Raw genomic sequence first — 6780 nt, 5'->3', positions numbered from 1 at the left:
CGAAAGCTTTTCTAAGCGCGACTGTAAGAAGAAGGCAAAGAAACTGCACGGGGCTGTTACTGGCTCTGCAGCTGAGCCACCTCCGCTGCCTCGTGCGGACAGAAGAAAGAAAGTAGAGAAGATAAAAAGGGATAGAGAAAGACGCACGTCGCAACGGCCGTCGTCCGCCACCGATGTGGTGGCGGGTGAAATGACTGTACAACCACCGGTGGCAGGCAAGCCCCCGACTCAAACAGCGACTTAAACAGCCGAACCGCACGACACGAAGGGCGACTGAGCGAAGCGGATCAGCGCAATTCGTCCTTCTTGTTCTTGACTTCGTGCGCCGAGCCCTGTAACATTTAAGCATTTTGAATGGCGCAGTTGAGGGGACCCAACCCCATGTCCCGAAATACACGTGTGTACTGTGGCAGCGGCAGCTCCTAGGGCATCGGTCTGTGTAAACGTTCAAAGTTCCATCCATCGTCTGCGCTCAGCGCGCGCCTCAAATTTCTAGAGCAGGCGCCGCGTAGCGAAGGCATTCCTTCAGAGCCGAGCGTGTGCAACCGCAACCGAAACCAGCTACCGTCTACCGCTTGCCGTGTTGCGTGACGGCTAAATTCCCAGGATGGTTTCTATTATATTTTTTTATGACTAGGCTTCACCCCCAGCGCGCGGCGCTCCCTCCTATTTTTGTTTTTTTCTTCCTCCATGCCGACCGCCGAGACTAGGCCCAGGGACGAGTACGGCAGGGAGGCAGCAGCGCATATGGCCTGGCGCACCCCTGAAAGGCGCTGTTGCCGAAAGCCCCACGCTTTGTGCAGGCATGCTGCTGTTGCAAAGTTTAACAGGCAGTCCTTCTGGTACCAGCTTTTTTTCTGATACGAACGTGCACTGCATCAAACCAAGCAGCGCTACACATGCTGCGCCTTTCCGCGGTCTCGGCTGCGGCGACGGGAAACGCGGACCATCGGCGCACCGTCTGCGACAGCCTCGACGAGTTTTAGTCAGTGAAAACGGCAATTAAGTAGAGGAGGAGGAGGAGGAAGAACATTTATTTCCGCCGAATATGGTGTAGCAGCCACCTACGTGTCCGCACGCAGGCGTCCGGGGAGGCAGTCTGTCACACCGCGGCCAGAGGACACCCGGCCTCGTCTAGGAGAAGAGGTCTTCAGCCTCGGCCGCCAGGCGGACGGCGAATCGCTGTGTTTTTTCGTCGGGGCTTCCTAGCGTGGTCTCCCATTCATCGCTATTTTTCATCGCGTTGCGCCCTGGGGCACGAATGCATCTCCATATTATATGATCTAATGTTGCCACGTGGCCGCAAAATTTACAAATTTCGGTTTCTGCACCGTCCCTCTTCCGCCCTCTGGCACCCGTCCAACTCCTCCACAGGGGCGAAAAGAAATTTCGAGCTTGGAGTCTTCTCCAGTCGTACGATTCCTTTTTACTCAGGGATCTAACCGGTGGCGGATATATCCTCCGGTCTTTCTTCAAGTTGTCGGTTACATCCCTAAAGGTACCTATACATTCTTTGGTTTTAGATGTTGTGGAGGCGTCCGCAGCACCCCGAGGTAGCGAGGAGCGGGCGAGCATGTGGGCAGCCTCGTTGCCGGCGAGACCGGCGTGTGCTGGGGTCCAGATTATGGTCACGCTTTCGGCGAGAGACGACTCGTTCAGAAGTTTTGCAGCACGATTGCTGACTCTACCCTTGCTAAAATTTCTAACCGCCGCTTTGCTATCGCTGATGACGTGTTTCACGCCTGGTCGTGCAATGGCAATGGCTATTGCAATCTCCTTCGCCTCTACCGGCGGTAGATCTCGATTTCTTTCTATTCCTATGGCGATCCCAGTGTCCAATAGGGCGACCGAGGTTACGTCACCTTCTTTCCCGATCGCTGCATCGGTGTAGGCGACCGATCCCGGCGAGAGTTTGTCCAATTTGTTAGCGAGGTGCTTAGCTCTGCTTTTCCTCCTCCCCTCGTCGTGTACGGGGTGCACGTTCTTCGGTATGGGCGAGACGTATAGATGCTTTCTGATTTCTCGATCTATGCTTTCTCTGACACTTTCGCCTTCCCCGGGCGCTAGTAGGTTTACCCAATCGAGGATTTGCCTACCCGCCGCCGTTCCTGCGAGTCGCTCTCTCTGGGACAGCCTGACCGCCGCAGCCAGCTCTTTCCACTCATTATGCAACCCCATTTTCTCTAGAATGTCGTTAGAAGTAGTTATGGGGAGTCCTAGAGCGCACTTCGTGCATCTCCTAATTATGGTGTTTAATTTGTGTTCTTCGGTCTTGTTGGTATTTAGGAATGGAGTCGCGTAGCACATTCTGCTCGTGACAAAAGCTTGTACGAGTCTGAGTCTACTAGCCTCCGTGAGACCACTCCTTCTGTTGGACGTCTTCTTAAATACTCTGACTACGAGCTCCGCCTGATCTTTTAATTTCTTAATCAGGCTTTTGTTACTACCCCTGCGGTTGATAATCATACCTAATATTCTAATTTCATCTACTTTCCGGACTTCGTTTCCGTTGACTTTAATTTTGATATCTGGAGTTATCTTCCCACTACTGCTGGTCATTACCAGGAGCGCCGATTTTTCTGGCGAACAGCATAGACCTACGTCCTCTGCGTGATAGCTGATTATATCTGCTGCCTCTTGGAGCCTGGATGTGATGTACGAGTCGTTCCCTTCGCACATCCAGACGGTCACATCGTCCGCGTAGATGCTTAGTTTTAAATCATCGAGATGGCCAAGCTTACTGGGGAGCTTCCTCATTACGATGTTAAAAAGGAAAGGTGAGAGCACAGCCCCCTGCGGAGTGCCTCTGTTACCCAGCGGGAACTCCTCCGAACATAAGCCCTGAAAGCTGATGATCGCCGTCCTGTCTCGCAGGAATGATCTAATGTAGTTGTAGGTTCTTTCGCCTACTCTAAGCTCAGCGAGCCCGTCGAGAATGGCGTCGTGACTGACGTTGTCAAAAGCTTTCTTAAGGTCTAAGCCTAGAATAGCTTTCGTATTTTTTTTCCTGAGGTCTCTGACAACATCGTTATGTAGTCTGAGCATGGTATCTTGCGTACAAAGGCCGGGCCTGAATCCGACCAATTCAGCCGGCCACGCATCATTCTCTTCGGTGTATTTGGTTAGCCTCCTCTGAATAACTTTCTCAAGCAGTTTGCCTACGCAGGATGTTAGTGATATTGGGCGGAGATTCTCCAAGCCCGGTGGTTTTCCCTGCTTGTGGATTAGGGTGATCTTAGCCCTCTTCCACTCTTGGGGTACTTGACCACTCTCCCACACCTGATTTAAATATTTGGTTAGGGCATTGATCGATTCGTCGTCCAGATTTGCGAGCATCTTGTTATTAACGAGGTCCGGCCCGGGGGCCGAGCGTCTTTTTAGGCCGTGCAGCTCCGCTCTGACTTCTGCCACTGTTATGGACGCGTCAAGCTCGCTGTTCGCCGGTCCGTTGTAATCTCTGTAATGCGCTGTGGCGGGGGGAGCTACGTACATGGACTTGAGCTTGTCAATGAGCTGTTTGTCCGTACCCTTAAAGTTATACCTCGCCTTGACCTGTTCTATATTGGCGACCGTTTTGGACTTAGTCGGGTCTATCAGGAACCTGAGCAGTTGCCACGTCTTGGCCCCATTCATGGTGCCCTCCATCTCGTCGCATTTGTTCTCCCAACGTTGCGAAGTAGAGTTTTGGTTACAGTTATGTGTGCGCAACTATCGCTTACATCACAGTATGGACGTACATGCAATCCCTATGAGGCGCCGGTGTGTAGGCGCAGCAACTCGCTCGACTGCTCATGCCTTGACAACGGGAAGAGCGGCCGTTGCATCGTGAGCGCTCGCCTGCATGCGCTGCCTGCAAGACGCCACAGCGAGGGAAATGGTTTGGAAGGGAACTGTCTGCAAAAAAACAAAACAAACCGTATCAAGTAAGAAGTGCGTAGGAATGAGTAAATCAGCTCAAAAATGGGTACTTTTGTCGGTGTGATGTCGCCCGGAAATTTGCCCGGCCGGCGAACAGGCCAAACAGCTTTGACGGACACTGTTTCTTGTTTGTTTTGGGTGCTTAACACTGTCGCACTGAGACAACACTGCAGCAACCTGTTGGGCTTCCCGGCTGTTCGTGCGATGTGACATGCGGTTGGGGAACAAGTTGGCTCGGAAACATGTTGGAGGCTTGGCGAACTTGTTCGGTTGAATACTGTCACACTGAGACAACACTGCAGCAACCTGTTGGGCTTCCCGGCTGTTCGTGCGATGTGACATGCGGTTGGGGAACAAGTTGGCTCGGAAACATGAAGGCTTGGCGAACTTGTTCGGTTGAACACTGTCATACCAAAGCAACACTGCAGCAACCTGTTGGGCTTCCCGGCTGTTTGTGCGGTGTGACATGCGGTTGAGGAACAAGTTGGCTCGGAAACATGTTGGAGGCTTGGCGAACTTGTTCGGTTGAACACTGTCACACCAAAGCAACACTGCAGCAACCTGTCGGGCTTCCCGGCTGTTCGTGCGATGTGACATGCGGTTGGGGAACAAGTTGGCTCGGAAACATGTTGGAGGCTTGGCGAACTTGTTCGGTTGAACACTGTCACACCAAAGCAACACTGCAGCAACCTGATGGGCTTCCCGGCTGTTCGTGCGATGTGACATGCGGTTGGGGAACAAGTTGGCTCGGAAACATGTTGGAGGCTTGGCGAACTTGTTCTGTTGAACACTGTCACACTAAAGCAACACTGCAGCAACCTGTTGGGCTTCCCGGCTGTTCGTGCGTTCTGACATGCGGTTAGGGAACGAGTTGGCTCGGAAACATGTTGGAGGCTTGGCGAACTTGTTCGGTTGAACGCTGTCACACCAAAGCAACACTGCAGCAACCTGTTGGGCTTCCCGGCTGTTCGTGCGATGTGACATGCGGTTGGGGAACAAGTTGGCTCGGAAACATGTTGGAGGCTGGACGAACTTGTTCGGTTGAACACTGTCACACCAAAGCAACACTGCAGCAACCTGTTGGGCTTCCCGGCTGTTCGTGTGGTGTGACATGCTGTTGTGAAACAAGTTGGTTTGGAAACTTGTTGGCGGCTTGTTTGGTGAACCTGTTTGGTTGACGTCGCTGTTGTGTTCCCCTAGTGTGACTCCGCCTTTCCGGCGCGATTTAGGTGTCCACAGAAACAAGTCCGACAGATACGGCACTTTTCCATTGCTGTAAACTGATTATGAAAGGCACTCTTCAGAGGTCGTCACCAGCTCCACTTTCACTCCCTCCTTGCTTTCTTTACGGCGCGATTCAGGTGTCCACAGAGACAAGTGTGGCAGATACTGCGCCTTTCTATTCCTGTAAACAATTATGAAAGTCACGCTTCAGAGCTGAAGTGGTAAACGCGACCACACATGGTACACACTGCAAATATAATAATTCATGAATAATGGTTTGGTTTGGTTTGTGAGGTTTAACGTCCCGAAGCGACTCAGGCTGTGAGAGACGCCGAAGTGGAGAACTCCGGAAATTTCGACCACCTGGGGTTCTTTAACGTGCACTGACATCGCACAGCACACGGGCGCCTTGCTCTTCGCCGCCATCGAAAAGCGGCCGCTGAGGCCGGGATTCGATCCCGCGTCCTTGGGAACAGTAATCGAGCGCCTTAACCATTGCGCCACCACGGCGGGGTATGAGCCCCCCCCCCCCCCCCCTCCCAAACTGCAGGGTATCATGTGCAGTAACCGAGAATTCACACACTAACAGAGAAAAAGCATCATATTACGATGAAGTAGCTAGTTTGATAGTCCGGATCTCTAACCGATCGTCCCTTGGCTTTCGAGGAAGGCCTGCGCCGGATCTAGCCCGCCCTCATTTTCCTTTAAAACATACTGCCAGAAATTCGATGAGACGCTTATTAACTTTGCTATAGCGTTGTGAAGTCAGTTTAAGATATTTGCGCAGGCTCTTTCTTCTTATCTGCAGCTTGTGGCATTAATCTCTTCGCGGCGCAACATACCTATTGGCCCACGTGCTGCCTCCCGCAACCTCCTCATAACTTCATTGCTTTTTTCATTTCTTCGACCACAAAGCTTCCTTAATGACAGTCAAGAACTGTTAGTTGAGTGTTTCTTGAAGGAATATGTGTGAAAAATAAAATAGTTGTTTGTAATTGTACATACATATCTTGCTCGAAAATTTTGCCTCAATCTATCGAAAGAGGTGAAACAGCTGATTAGTTGCGCTCAAATTTCTCATTAGGAAGTAATGTAATCGTCGGTAAATCTTTCCCAATTATTTAATAATTGATCAATTACACCTTCTATATTCCCTTATTCATAATCATCAAGCATTTGCTATTCATTCTGAGCATTTTGACACGTTTAAAACCCCATTTTTACAATTTTTCTTTTTTCCCCAAATATTTCAATATATCACTGCTGAATGACAGACGGCAAATTTCTTAAATAGCATCATCAAGTATAGGCTCTTCCTGTTGAGCATTTTGACACACTTGAAACCCTCTTTTCCAAGCTTTTTTGTTTCTTTCAAATATTCTAATTAGCCAATAACTGAAAATTACACATTCAAAATTTTCTTAGTTTACATAATCAGTCATTACCATTTTATTGCCCAAGGAAGCGGGATCGAATCCCTACCTCGGCGGCTGCGTTCAGCTGGAGGCGAAACGGAGTAGTGCCCGTGTGCTGTGCGATGTCCGTGCATGTTAAAGAACCCCAGGTGGTCGAAATTTCCGGAGTCCTTGACTACTGCATCTCTCATAGCCTGAGTCGCTTTGGGACTTTGAACCCCAC

The sequence above is a fragment of the Amblyomma maculatum genome, chromosome 3 (assembly GCF_055883805.1).
Source record: "Amblyomma maculatum isolate TAMU_Amacu chromosome 3, ASM5588380v1, whole genome shotgun sequence".
Taxonomy (NCBI): Eukaryota; Metazoa; Arthropoda; class Arachnida; order Ixodida; family Ixodidae; genus Amblyomma; species Amblyomma maculatum.
The sequence above is the reverse complement of the archived record's forward strand: the minus strand, read 5'-3'. Positions refer to the sequence as shown.